This window comes from Arachis ipaensis, chromosome B7 (assembly GCF_059453495.1).
Source record: "Arachis ipaensis isolate K30076 ecotype BB chromosome B7, ASM5945349v1, whole genome shotgun sequence".
NCBI classification, from domain to species: domain Eukaryota; kingdom Viridiplantae; phylum Streptophyta; class Magnoliopsida; order Fabales; family Fabaceae; genus Arachis; species Arachis ipaensis.
The window spans coordinates 138,323,474-138,339,231 of NC_142442.1; the positions used below are offsets into that span (position 1 = coordinate 138,323,474).

Sequence of the window (15,758 nt, forward strand, 5' to 3'; positions counted from 1 at the left end):
AAAACAAACGCTACCCTGCTGATGATATGCACACCGCCCACAGCCCCACATTTGTGTCGTGTCCTTGGATTGTCTAATAATCTCTATTCATTTTTTTCGTCAATCTTTACCTCTTTTGATGACCTAAATGGCTAATCACATAATTATACACTCTTCAATTAGGAGGAAAGGAAGGTGAATGTGGAGGGAAATGACATAGAAGAGGGTTATGTTTGGGATAGATTAAGGTCTGAAAAGGCGGGGCTTAGAATAAATTAAGGTTTGGAAAAGAGAGGATTTGGACAAAATTGGATTAAACTTAATTAATTGAGTCCTAATTCATTTAAATTTACTTTAAATTCTTATTAACTTAAGTATCAGAGTCCCTTGTAGGTACTATCCATTATTGACTTGCTAACACCAGTGAACAAGTAAGAACTTACACTCAAAAGAGTTTGGACTTTACGTCTGGGTCTATATCACCCTCGAAACATTGGCACCGTTGTTGGGGACTCAGAGATCAACCTTCAACTATAGTGGACGCACATCCTAAATATGGACGTATTGCATTTGACTCAGGATCACAAAGTAAATATCACCGTAACAATGATCGAGCACTCTCTATACTTTAGCATTGTGAAAGAAGAAAATGAGAGCAAAGAGAACGAAGCATGAGCTCCCAAGTTCACATCCTAGAAGGATCAGGAATTAGAAACACAGTAAATATCATGGGCTCGTCCATGGTTACCAAGGACGACTCGAACAACTAGAAATCGAGTTGGAAAAACAAAGAGAGTCTGAGCAACCGTTACGAAAAAAATTATGCAACTGCAAAGAGTTGGAAGACAAATTGAAGAAGTTGGAAACTGACTTCAAGAACAGAAAAAGTCGAGAAGAAAAGGACACAACTCCTTCAGGAAGTGATTCCTACTCGAAAGAGATTATGCGAACTAAAGTTCTCAAAAACTTTAAGAACCCAAACATAGATATCTGCAATGGTACCACCGACCTATGACATCACTTTAGCAACTTCAAGAATCATATGTACCTTAAAGCATTTTCAACCACACTGACTAAAGCAACAGTGAAGTGGTTTGACAACCTACTCCCAAGATCGATGACATATTTTGATGATTTGGAAAAGAATTTTTTCATCCAAAAGGAGAAAACTAAGCACGCCCCGAGTTTATTAGGAGTAAAATAAGAATAAGAAGAGTCCCTTAGAGCATATATGAAAAGGTTCAATAAAGGCTGCTTAAAAATCCAAATTCTACCAATAGAGGCGACCATAATGGAATTAGTGAATGGCCTCAAATTATAGACCATTCTCACAGTCAATTTCAAAGAGACACCTGAGCTCTCTTCACGAGGTCCAGAAAAAAGTAAAAAAAATATATATATATAAGCATGGAAGAAATTGCGCAAGTCAAAAAGTCTCACCAAAGCAAAGAAGTCGGATAGAATAGCAAAAAGGAGGAACAAAGAAAGAATGAAGACTATATTAGTCTAACAAAGAGGTATCACTCCTCTAGTCCCTTAATAGCATCCTTAGTTGAAGTTTTTAGAGGTATTTGTCAAGTTGAAAAGTTACCACCTCTATGACCTATCTAAAGCAATAAAGGAGAAAACATGTCATCTATGGCCACCCCACCAATGATTGCTACGACCTCAAAAATATTATTTAAAAGCTTGCACGAGAAGGTAAGCTCGATAAATATCTAAAGATTGACAAGTCGAATAGAAAATACAGGGCATCTAGAGAAGACCACAAAAGGAAAGGAAGAGAGGAGACTAATGAACCTAAGAGAACCCCAGAGCGTCATATCCATATGATCGTAGGAGGATTCGCAGGGAGAGTTTCAAAAACCTCTTAAAAAAAGGCACCTAAAAGAGGTATATCAGGTGGGAGCCGAAAAACAAGACCTTCGTCTACCCGAGATCACCTTTACCAAAGAGAATGCTCGAAATGTGTTACCAGACATGATGACTCAGTAGTAATCACGACGATTTTAGCAAATATTAACTTGCACAGAACTTTAGTTGACCAAGAAAGCTAGACCAATATTCTTTTCAAGGAGACATTCGACAAACTCAGACTGGATGCGAAAGGTCTAAAGGCATACCCGAACACTTTGTTTGGGTTAGGAAAAACATCCATCCACCCTCTCGGTTTCATCAATTTGTATATGACCTTTGGAAAAAGTCTAAGAAGTAGCACCATAAAGATCGACTACATAGTGGTCATATCCCTTCAGCTTATATTGCACTCATTAGAAGAGGTACATTGAATCGGTTAGCAGTGATGGTCTCTACACCATATTTGTGCATAAAGTTCCCAACAAAGGAAGAAATTGCAATAATTCACGGAGATCAAGCCCTTAGAAGACGATGATACAATGACAGTTTGAGTCTCAAAGGGACAAAAGCAGAAGAACTGGTTTTTGTGCTAAAAATCAGTAGTCCAAGGGAACGGAATTCTCTCCAACCTCATCTGAAAGGAAAGTTAGAAGAAGTTTAAATCGAAAAAATATCTGAGCAGACCACAAGTGTAGGAGTAAAACTCCATCAAAAGCTCAAGCAGGAGTTGATTCAACTCTTACAAGAGAACTAATATTTGTTTGCATGAAAAGCGTCCAACATGCTAGGCATCTCACCTGAGTTAATGTCACGTACGTTGTTAATATATCCTAGCTCAAGGACAATTCAACAAAAAAAAAATCTCACTAAGGAGAGAGCCTGTGTAATAGAAGAACAAGTGGATTCACTCTTAGAGGTCGGGTTCATTAGGAAAGTGGAAATACCCGCTTTGGTTGGCTAATTTACTCTTGGTTAAGAAATAAAATGGAAAATAAAGGATGTGTGTTGACTACATCGACCTAAACAAAGTATGTCCTAAAGATCCCTATCCTCTACCTAGCATTGATGCTCTGGTACATGCAACATCAAGATACATATTTTTATCATTCATGGATGCTTATTTGGAGTACAACCAAATACCCATGCATGTCCAGACTAAGAAAAGACCTCATTCATCATCTCAAAGGCAAATTATTGCTATGTAGTAACACTATTTGGATTAAAAAATATAGGGGCTACATACCAATGCTAATGAACAAAATATTCCATGAACATCTCGAGTCCCTGATGGAAGTATATGTGGATGACACGCTTATTAAAAGTAAGGAGAAAGCAACTTTAGTGCCCGACCTACAGAAGATGGTTGGTATGATCAGAAAGCATAACATAAGGCTCAAGCTTGCTAAATGTGCGTTTGCAATAGGAACAGGAAAGTTTCTAGGGTTTGCTCACCCAAAAAGGGATAGAAGCTAACTTGAACAAATGTTCTACCATTTTAAACATGTCGAGTCCGATTTGTCTCAAAGAGGTACAGTAATTGAATGGGAGATTGACGGGTCTTTTTCGATTTATTGCAGGAACAACTCTCAAGTCCTTGCTCTTGTTCTCCCTGTTAAAGAAAAGCGCCGACTTCAAATGGATCGACAAATGCAAAAAGACATTCCAATAATTCAAAGAATACCTAGCTCAACCTCCAAGTTTAACAAAGCCAAAACTCGGGGACGAGCTGATAATCTACCTAGAAGTAGCTACGAAGGCTGTGGCAACAACTCTTGTCCAATAAGAAAAATGAGAGCAACAACCTATATACTTCACAAGTAAAGCACTACAAGGAGCTAAATTCAATTACTAGAAGATTGAAAAGGTAGTCTACGCATTTGTATTGGCATCCAGAAGGTTGCAACCTTACTTTCAAGTCCATATGGTCAGAGTTCGGACCAACCAACCCTTGAAGAATATCTTACAAAAAAAAACGACGAAGCAGGTCCAATGTTGCAATGGACAGTGGAGTATTAGAAGAAATCCATGCAAGAATTTTCATACCACTACTCAAGTGCATCCCGACATCCAAAGCTGAAGAAGTATTGGAAGAAATCCATGTAAAAATTTGCAGAAATCATCTCGGAGCTTGGCCATTAGCCAAAAAATAATCCGAGTTGGGTTATACTGGCCTACTATGCCACCAATTAAGTTCAGAAATGTCCGACTTGTGTCCATGCCAACTTTCCTCTCAGCCTCCCACTTGGTCTTTTCTTTTTCAAACCCAACGACTCTAGCACGGAACTCCTCCACCTCGACCTGGAAAGGGCCAAGAAGAGTTTGTCAAAGCTTTTTTATAATAGCAATACAAACCCTAGCCGTTCGGATTCCTCCCTTCACCAACATCTCCAAGTTCCTCTCCAGGTTTGCATCATTCAGAGATATCTGACTGTCCGACATGATGTAATATTCGCTAAAACCTATCACGTCAAAATCAGGGTTGAACACACTGCCATACCTATTGTAAAGGGTTTTGCGCTTGTGAGAAGCCCCAGATTCTGAGTCTTTTGAGGGCTCGAAGAATTTAGGGATATGAGGAACTTGGGGAGAAATCTGCAGTTGAGATTGAGGATGATGTGGAAGAGGCGTCGCCATCTAAGAAGAAGTTGGACCCGAATTTGACGATAAAGTCAGGTTGCTCCCGATTTTTCTGCCTTAAGCTTCTTAGCTTGACGTGCATCTATATTCTTCTTGGCCAATTTGAACTTCTTGTATGTGTCTGAGTTGTTCACTGATGAGCGGATAATTTATACGCTTTTTGACATTGTTTTTAGTATGTTTTTAGTAGGATCTGGTTACTTTTAGGGATGTTTTCATTAGTTTTTATGTTAAATTCACATTTCTGGACTTTACTATGAGTTTGTGTGTTTTTCTGTGATTTCAGGTATTTTCTGGCTGAAATTGAGGGACTTGAGCAGAAATCAGATTCAGAGGTTGAAAAAGGACTGCTGATGCTGTTGGATTCTGACCTCCCTGCACTCAAAGTGGATTTTCTGGAGCTACAGAACTTGAAATGGCGCGTTTCCAATTGCGTTGGAAAGTAGACATCTAGGGCTTTCCAGCAATATATAATAGTCCATACTTTGGCCAAGAATTGACGATGTAAACTGGCGTTCAACGCCAGCCTTCTACCCAAATCTGGCGTCCAGCGCCAGAAAAGGATCCAAAACCAGAGTTGAACGCCCAAACTGGCACAAAAGTTGGCGTTCAACTCCACAAATGGCCTCTGCACGTGGAACACTCAGGCTCAGCCCAAACACACACCAAGTGGGCCCCGGAAGTGGATTTATGCATCAATTACTTACTCATGTAAACCCTAGTAGCTAGTTTATTATAAATAGGACCTTTTACTAGTCTTTTTGACCATCTTTGGATTACCTTATGATCCTTTGATCACGTTTTAGGGGGCTGGCCATCTCGGCCATGCCTGGACCTTCACTTATGTATTTTCATACGGTAGAGTTTCTACACTCCATAGATTAAGGTGTGGAGCTCTGCTGTTCCTCAAAGATTAATGCAAAGTACTACTGTTTTCTATTCAATTCTTCTTATTTCGCTTCTAAGATATCCATTCGCACCCAAGAACGTGATGAAGGTGATGATTATGTGTGACGCTCATCATCCTTCTCCCTTATGAACGCGTGCCTGACAAACACTTCTGTTCTACATGAATTAAGCTAGAATGAGTATCTCTTAGATCTCCTAACCAGAATCTTCGTGGCGTAAGCTAGAATGATGGCGGCATTCAAGAGAATCCGGAAAGTCTAAACCTTGTCTGTGGTATTCCGAGTAGGATTCAATGATTGAATGACTGTGACGAGCTCCTAACTCGCGATTGCAGGGCGTTAGTGACAGACGCAAAAGGATAGTAAATCCTATTCCAGCACGATCGAGAACCGACAGATGAATAGCCGTGCCGTGACAGGGTGCGTGAGCATATTATTCACTGAGAGGATAAGATGAAGCCATTGGCAAGGGTGATGCCTCCAGACGATTAGCCGTGCCGTGACAGGGCATTGGATCATTTTCCCGAGAGATGACCGAAAGTAGCCATTGACAGTGGTGATGTATCACATAAAGCCAGCCATGGAAAGGAGTGAGACTGATTGGATGAAGATGGCAGGAAAGCAGAGGTTCAGAGGAACGAAAAGCATCTCCATTCGCTTATCTGAAATTCCTATCAATGAATTACATAAGTATTTCTATCCCTTCTTTTATTTATTATTCGAAAACACCCTTATCACTTTATATCTGCCTGACTGAGATTTACAAGGTGACCATAGCTTGCTTCATACCAACAATCTCCGTGGGATTCGACCCTTACTCACGTAAGGTATTACTTGGACGACCCAGTGCACTTGCTGGTTAGTTGTATCGAAGTTGTGACAATTATGAATTAAGATCAGAGCACCAAGCTTTGGAGCCATTACCAGGATTTGTTCGAGCCTGGAGATCACAATTTCGTGCACCAAGTTTTTGGCGCCGTTGCCGGGGATTGTTTGAGTTTGGACAACTGACGGTTCATCTTGTTGCTCAGATTAGGTAATTTTCTTTTTATTTTGTTTTCAAAATCTTTCAAAAATATTTTCAAAAAAATCTTCTCACCTGTTTTCGAAAAAAATAATAAAAATGTTTTCAAAAATTTTATTCAAAATTTTTAAGAATGAATTCTAGTGTTTCATGAAGCATGCGAAGCCTGGCTGGCTGTAAAGCCATGTCTAAATTCTTTTGGACTGAGGCTTGCAATTTGTTATCAAAGAGCAATATACTCTCGTGTTAAAGACTAAAGCTTGGCTGGCCATTGGCCATGTCTAGTGTTTTGGACTGGAGCTTTCATCAAAAGCTTGGCTGGCTAGTGAGCCATGTCTAATTCCTGGACTGAAGTTTTAGACTAACATGGCAAGATTCCTGGAATTCATATTAAAAATTTTGGAATCCTTATTTTTTCTTTCAATTTTCGAAAATATAAAATAAAAATCCAAAAAAAATTAGAAAATCATAAAAATCAAAAATATTTTCTGTTTTTCTGTTTGAGTCTTGAGTCACATTATAAGTTTGGTGTCAATTGCATATGCATTTTGCATTTTTCGAAAATATCATGCATTCATAGTGTTCTTCATAATCTTCAAGTTGTTCTTGGTAAGTCTTCTTGTTTGATCTTGATGATTTTTTGTTTTGTGTCTTTTCATGTTTATCATATGCATTCTTGAATTCTTGGTGCGTAAGCGTTAAAGAATTCTAAGTTTGGTGTCTTGCATATTTTCTTTGCATTAAAAATTTTTCAAAATTGTGTCTATGATGTTCATCTTGACATTCATAGTGTTCTTGGTGTTCATCTTGACATTCATAGCATTCTTGCATGCATTCATTGTTTTGATCTAAAAATTTCATGCATTGCATAATTTTCATGTTTTTCATAAAAATTTCAAAAATCAAAAAAATATCTTTCCCTTTTTCTCTCATCAAATTCGAAAAATTGAGTTGACTTTTTCAAAAAATTTTAAAAATCAAAGTTGTTTCTTATGAGTCAAATCAAATTTTCAATTTGAAAATCTTATCTTTTTCAAAATCTTTTTCAAAAATCAAATCTTTTTCAAATTTCTTAGTTATTTTCGAAAATTCCAAAAATCTTTTTCAAAAATCTTTTTCTTATTTTTATATAAAATTTTCGAAAATAACTAATCAATTAATGTTTTGATTCAAAAATTTCAAGTTTGTTACTTACTTGTTAAGAAAGATTCAAACTTTAAGTTCTAGAATCATATCTTGTGATTTCTTGTGAATCAAGTCATTAATTGTGGTTTTAAAAATCAAATCTTCTTCAAAACTAATTTCAATCATATCTTTTCAAAAATATCTTCTTATCTTATCTTTTTCAAAAATATCTTTTCAAATATCTTTTCTAACTTCCTAACTTCTTATCTTTTCAAAATTTGTTTCAACTAACTAACTAACTTTTTGTTTGTTTCTTAACTTTTTCAAAACTACCTAACTAACTCTCTCTCTCTAATTTTCGAAAATATCTTCCCTCTTTTTCAAAAATTTCTTTTTAATTAACTAATTATTTTTATTTTTTATTTTTTATTTCAAAAATTTTCGAAAAATACTAACATTTTTCAAAAACCATTTTCAAAAATCACTAACTCTTTTTCAAAATTATTTTCGAAAATTCTCCCTCTCCCATCTTATTCTATTTATTGATATACTAACATCTTTCCTTCAACTCACCAAAAATCCGAACCCTCTCTCTCTCTGAGTTCAGATTTTCTTTTCTTCTTTTCTCCTACTCACATAAGGGAACCTCTGTGCTTGGGCAAAAAGGATCCCTATTATTATTATTTTTCTGTGCCTTCTTCTTTGTCATATGAGCAGGAGCAAGGATAAGAACATTCTTGTGGAAGCAGATCCAGAACCTGAAAGGACTCTGAAGAGAAAATTAAGAGAAGCTAAAATACAACAATCCAGAGATAACCTTTCAGAAATTTTCGAACAGGCAGAGGAGATGGCAGCCGAAAATAATAATAATGTAAGGAAGATGCTTGGTGACTTTACTGTACCTAATTCCAATTTACATGGAAGAAGCATCTCCATTCCTGCCATTGGAGCAAACAACTTTGAGCTGAAACCTCAATTAGTTTCTCTGATGCAGCAGAACTGCAAGTTTCATGGACTTCCATCTGAAGATCCTTTTCAGTTCTTAACTGAATTCTTGCAGATATGTGATACTGTTAAGACTAATGGAGTAGATCCTGAAGTCTACAGGCTCATGCTTTTCCCTTTTGCTGTAAGAGACAGAGCTAGATTATGGTTGGATTCTCAACCCAAAGACAGCCTGAACTCTTGGGATAAGCTGGTCACGGCTTTCTTAGCCAAGTACTTTCCTCCTCAAAAGCTGAGCAAGCTTAGAGCTGATGTTCAAACCTTCAGACAGAAAGAAGGTGAATCCCTCTATGAAGCTTGGGAAAGATACAAACAGTTGACCAAAAAGTGTCCTTCTGACATGCTTTCAGAATGGACCATCCTGGATATATTCTATGATGGTCTGTCTGAGTTATCAAAGATGTCACTGGACACTTCTGCAGGTGGATCCATTCACCTAAAGAAAACGCCTACAGAAGCTCAAGAACTCATTGACATGGTTGCTAATAACCAGTTCATGTACACTTCTGAAAGGAATCCTGTGAGTAATGGGACGCCTATGATGAAGGGAGTTCTTGAGGTTGATACTCTGAATGCCATATTGGCTCAGAATAAAATATTGACTCAGCAAGTCAATATGATCTCTCAGAGGCTGCATGGAATGCAAGCTGCATCCAACAGTACTCAAGAAGCATCTTCTGAAGAAGAAGCTTATGATCCTGAGAACCCTGCAATAGCAGAGGTGAATTACTTAGGTGAACCTTATGGAAACACCTATAACTCAACATGGAGAAATCATCCAAATTTCTCATGGAAGGATCAAAAGCCCCAACAAGGCTTTAATAATGGTGGAAGAAACAGGTTTAGCAATAGCAAGCCTTTTCCATCATCAACTCAGCAACAGACAGAGAACTCTGAACAAAATGCTTCTAATTTAGCAAATCTAGTCTCTGATCTATCTAAGGCCACTGTAAGTTTCATGAATGAAACAAGGTCTTCCACTAGAAATCTGGAAGCACAAGTGGGCCAGCTGAGTAAAAGAATCACTGAAATCCCTCCTAGTACTCTCCCAAGCAATACAGAAGAGAACCCAAAAGGAGAGTGCAAGGCCATTGACATAAGCGCCATGGCCGAACCTGTGAGGAAAGGAGAGGACGTGAATCCCAAGGAGGAAGACCTCCTGGGACGTCCAGTGATCAATAAGGAGCTTCCCTCTGAGGAACCAAAGGACTCTGAGGCTCATCTAGAGACCATAGAGATTCCATTGAATCTCCTTATGCCCTTCATGAGCTCTGATGAGTATTCCTCTTCTGAAGAGAATGAGGATGTTACTGAAGAGCAAACTGCCAAGTTTCTTGGTGCAATCATGAAGCTGAATGCCAAATTGTTTGGCATTGATGCTTGGGAAGTTGAACCTCCCTTGTTCATCAATGAACTAAGTGATCTGGATCAACTGACATTGCCTCAAAAGAGACAGGATCCTGGAAAGTTCATAATACCCTGTACCATAGGCACCATGATCTTTAAGGCTCTGTGTGACCTTGGTTCAGGAATAAACCTCATGCCCCTCTCTGTAATAGAGAAACTGGGAATCTATGGGGTGCAAGCTGCTAAAATCTCACTGGAGATGGCAGACAGCTCAAGAAAACAGGCTTATGGACAAGTAGAAGATGTATTAGTAAAGGTTGAGGGCCTTTACATCCCTACTGATTTCATAGTCCTGGATACTGGAAAGAAAGAGGATGAATCCATCATCCTAGGAAGACCTTTCCTGGCCACAGCAAGAGCTGTGATTGATGTTGACAGAGGTGAAATAGTCCTTCAATGGAATGAGGACTCCCTTGTGTTTAAAACTCAAGGATCTCCCTCTGCAACCATGGGGAGGAAGCAGAAAAAGCTTCTCTCCAAACAGAGTCAACCAGAGCCCCCACAGTCAAACTCTAAGTTTGGTGTTGGGAGGCCACAACCAAACTCTAAGTTTGGTGTTGAACTCCCATATCCAAACTCTAATTTTGGTGTTGGAGAGTCTCAACAAAGCTCTGCACATCTGTGAGGCTCCATGAGAGCCCACTGTCAAGCTATTGACATTAAAGAAGCGCTTGTTGGGAGGCAACCCAATGTTTATCTAATTCTTATTTTTATTGTTCTTCATGTTTTCTTAGGTTCATGATCATGTGGAGTCACAAAATAAATAGAAAAATTGAAAACGGAATCAAAAACATCAGAAGAAAAATCACACCCTGGAGGAGCATCTGTCTGGCGTTCAAACGCCAGAACAGAGCATAGTTCTGGCGCTGAACGCCCAGAATGGGAGCATCCTGGCGCTGAACGCCCAGAACAAGCATGGTTCTGGCGTTTAACGCCAGAAATGGCAGCAAAGGGGCGTTGAACGCCCAAAATGGGCACCAACCTGGCGCTGAACGCCCAGAGTTGTGTGCAAGGGCATTTTGCATGCCTAAATTGGTGCAGGGATGTAAATGCCTTGACACCTCAGGATCTGTGGACCCCACAGGATCCCCACCTACCTTCACTCACTCTCTTCTCTCTTCTCAATCATCCTCTATTCCCAATAAACACTCATCCCTTCTGTCTTCCATTTACCACTCACATCCAAACACCCACTTTCCTTCAAAATTCAACATCTCTTTCCCACCCAATCCCACCCATATGGCCGAATACACATCTCCCTCCATCTCCTCCATATCTTCTTCTTATTCTTCTATTCTTTCTTCTTTTGCTCGAGGGCGAGCAACATTCTAAGTTTGGTGTGGTAAAAAGCATAGCTTTTTTGTTTTTTCCATAACCATTGATGGCACCTAAGGCCAGAGAAGCCTCTAGAAAGAGGAAAGGGAAGACAAAAGCTTCCATCAAGGGTCTATAGCTCAGTGGTAGAACATTTGACTGCAAATCAAGAGATCCCTGAGATACCTCAGAGGATACATTTTCTTCCACACAATTATTGGAAGCAACTAAGGGTGGAACATCAAGAACACTCCATCATCCTTCATGAAATCAGAGAAGATCTAAAAGCAATGAAGGAGGAGCAACAAAGACAAGGAAGAGACATAGAAGAGCTCAAGGACATCACTAAGGTGGACTCATTCCTTGTTCTTACTTTCTCTGTTTTTCATTTTCTATGTTATGTGCTTATCTATGTTTGTGTCTTCATTACATGATCATTAGTAGTAGTAACTATGTCTTAAAGTTATAAATGTCCTATGAATCCATCACCTCTCTTAAATGAAAAATGTTTTAAATCAAAAGAACAAGAAGTACATGAGTTCTGAATTTATCCTTGAATTTAGTTTAATTATATTGATGTGGTGACAATGCTTCTTGTTTTCTGAATGTATGCTTGAACAGTGCATATGTCTTTTGAAGTTGTTGTTTAAGAATGTTAAATATGTTGGCTCTTGAAAGAATGATGACTAGGAGACATGTTATTTGATAATCTGAAAAATCATAAAAATGATTCTTGAAGCAAGAAAAAGCAGCAAAGAACAAAGCTTGCAGAAAAAAAAATAAAAAAAAAAATAGGCGAAAAAAAAATAGAGAGAAAAAGAAAAAGCAAGCAGAAAAAGCCAAAAGCTCTTAAAACCAAGAGGCAAGAGCAAAAAGCCAATAACCCTTAAAACCAAAAGGCAAGGGAAATAAAAAGGATCCCAAGGCTTTGAGCATCAGTGGATAGGAGGGCCTAAAGGAATAAAATCCTGGTCTAAGCGGCTAAATCAAGCTGTCCCTAACCATGTGCTTGTGGCGTGTAGGTGTCAAGTGAAAACTTGAGACTGAGCGGTTAAAGTCAAGGTCCAAAGCAAAAGAAGAGTGTGCTTAAGAACCCTGGACACCTCTAATTGGGGACTTTAGCAAAGCTGAGTCACAATCTGAAAAGGTTCACCCAATTATGTGTCTGTGGCATTTATGTATCCGGTGGTAATACTGGAAAACAAAGTGCTTAGGGCCACGGCCAAGACTCATAAAGAAGCTGTGTTCAAGAATCATCATACTGAAATAGGAGAGTCAATAACACTATTCGAAATCTGAAGTTCCTATAGATGCCAATCATTCTAAACTTCAATGGATAAAGTGAGATGCCAAAACTATTCAAGAGGCAAAAAGCTATAAGTCCCGCTCATATGATTGAAGCTCTGTTTCATTGATAGTTTGGAATTTATAGTATATTCTCTTCTTTTTATCCTATTTGATTTTCAGTTGCTTGGGGACAAGCAACAATTTAAGTTTGGTGTTGTGATGAGCGGATAATTTATACGCTTTTTGACATTGTTTTTAGTAGGATCTGGTTACTTTTAGGGATGTTTTCATTAGTTTTTATGTTAAATTCACATTTCTGGACTTTACTATGAGTTTGTGTGTTTTTCTGTGATTTCAGGTATTTTCTGGCTGAAATTGAGGGACTTGAGCAGAAATCAGATTCAGAGGTTGAAAAAGGACTGCTGATGCTGTTGGATTCTGACCTCCCTGCACTCAAAGTGGATTTTCTGGAGCTACAGAACTTGAAATGGCGCGCTTCCAATTGCGTTGGAAAGTAGACATCCAGGGCTTTCCAGCAATATATAATAGTCCATACTTTGGCCAAGAATTGACGATGTAAACTGGCGTTCAACGCCAGCCTTCTACCCAAATCTGGCGTCCAGCGCCAGAAAAGGATCCAAAACCAGAGTTGAACGCCCAAACTGGCACAAAAGCTGGCGTTCAACTCCACAAATGGCCTCTGCACGTGGAACACTCAGGCTCAGCCCAAACACACACCAAGTGGGCCCCGGAAGTGGATTTATGCATCAATTACTTACTCATGTAAACCCTAGTAGCTAGTTTATTATAAATAGGACCTTTTACTAGTCTTTTTGACCATCTTTGGATTACCTTATGATCCTTTGATCACGTTTTAGGGGGCTGGCCATCTCGGCCATGCCTGGACCTTCACTTATGTATTTTCATACGGTAGAGTTTCTACACTCCATAGATTAAGGTGTGGAGCTCTGCTGTTCCTCAAAGATTAATGCAAAGTACTACTGTTTTCTATTCAATTCTTCTTATTTCGCTTCTAAGATATCCATTCGCACCCAAGAACGTGATGAAGGTGATGATTATGTGTGACGCTCATCATCCTTCTCCCTTATGAACGCGTGCCTGACAAACACTTCTGTTCTACATGAATTAAGCTAGAATGAGTATCTCTTAGATCTCCTAACCAGAATCTTCGTGGCGTAAGCTAGAATGATGGCGGCATTCAAGAGAATCCGGAAAGTCTAAACCTTGTCTGTGGTATTCCGAGTAGGATTCAATGATTGAATGACTGTGACGAGCTCCTAACTCGCGATTGCAGGGCGTTAGTGATAGACGCAAAAGGATAGTAAATCCTATTCCAGCACGATCGAGAACCGACAGATGAATAGCCGTGCCGTGACAGGGTGCGTGAGCATATTATTCACTGAGAGGATAAGATGAAGCCATTGGCAAGGGTGATGCCTCCAGACGATTAGCCGTGCCGTGACAGGGCATTGGATCATTTTCCCGAGAGATGACCGAAAGTAGCCATTGACAGTGGTGATGTATCACATAAAGCCAGCCATGGAAAGGAGTGAGACTGATTGGATGAAGATGGCAGGAAAGCAGAGGTTCAGAGGAACGAAAAGCATCTCCATTCGCTTATCTGAAATTCCTATCAATGAATTACATAAGTATTTCTATCCCTTCTTTTATTTATTATTCGAAAACACCCTTATCACTTTATATCTGCCTGACTGAGATTTACAAGGTGACCATAGCTTGCTTCATACCAACAATCTCCGTGGGATTCGACCCTTACTCACGTAAGGTATTACTTGGACGACCCAGTGCACTTGCTGGTTAGTTGTATCGAAGTTGTGACAATTATGAATTAAGATCAGAGCACCAAGCTTTGGAGCCATTACCAGGATTTGTTCGAGCCTGGAGATCACAATTTCGTGCACCATTCACCATCCCCTCTACGAAGGAAGAAAGATATTAGCAAGAGACTTATATACAACTTATATTATCTATTACAAGAAATAAAGCCATCTACTTAACTCAGTTTGAAATAACTCATCTTGGCTATAAGAAATTTCTCGATATTGAGATTAGGAGCTCAACCCTAGCATTCTTGAAAGAGAGTCGCGATCATTTGCTCCTCCTCGTCAAGATCCTCAAAATCATACTTTATAATTGTTGATTCTTTCTCCCAATACAAATAAAAAATATATACTTGAATTTCTCATTAAAGTAAACAAGTTGATAACCCCTCTCTAGTCTAAATCTTAAAGTAATAGTTTTTCAAGTCGTGAAAAGACTCTTCAAAAATGAAAAACACCTTTCTACCCTAAATTGCTCGAAAAGAAGCTCACTATTATTTTTAGAGCTTAAAGGTTTTGTCAAATGAAAGAAATAGAAGAAAATCCTAAGAGAAACGGAGAGATCAAGTGTATGACTAACAAGATGATAAATCTTCGTAAAACCCTAAGAATTCGAGTAAAGTTGGGTAAGAGTAACTCAGCAAGTCAAAAAAATGTCTTGCTCGAAGTCGGTAAATAGAATTTTTACACCAAGTTTGAGAAAAAATGCAGTCATACATATAAAGAAAATGTGGGTCCGATTTGCTAAGTTGAGAATAACAAATTCTCTCCTCAAGATCAAGGGCAACTGAAACATAATTTTCCTCATCTTCCCTATTCCTACATATAAGATGAGCAAGTTGGAATCTTTCTAAAGTTTTCCTATCTATCACAGAAACAACTCCTAACACAGTACTATCTACCCAATCTAAATCCTTAGAGATTTTATAAGGCATTATATTTACTACAGAACGAGACATAGAAATCGGTATGCCTACAAAAGAAAAATAACTACACGTGCGAAGTAAAAGAAGTTGGCCACAACATAAAACAAATCGGTATCGTCTCCATCAAAAGAATCAAACAATCTTTACTATTTTTTACGATATCAAAGGCCAAGAAAGTAGCCAGAAACACAAAATTACTAGTGGCACTTTCATTAGAAGTAATAACACCACTACTCAGGGATAAGAAATATCCAAGGCACATAATAACAAAGATCAAGCAAAAATATCATTCCTTAAAAATCAGATTCCCAACAATAAATTTTCTTAGAAAATAACCCTCTCAAGAGCATCTCTCAGATATCAAAAGCAAACCATAAAACAATCTTTCAAAGTAACAATTGGCAACTATTATTAGCTTGTAAGAAAA

General features: G+C 38.6%; 1 non-coding gene across 1 annotated transcript; it reads right to left on the reverse strand.

The window, feature by feature from the left end:
• Positions 1-8,773: 8,773 nt before the first annotated feature.
• On the reverse strand, positions 8,774-8,881 carry LOC148554315 (small nucleolar RNA R71). Its single transcript, XR_015893245.1, has one exon. It is a non-coding gene; the product is annotated as a small nucleolar RNA R71 (small nucleolar RNA).
• Between the last annotated feature and the right edge of the window lie 6,877 nt (positions 8,882-15,758).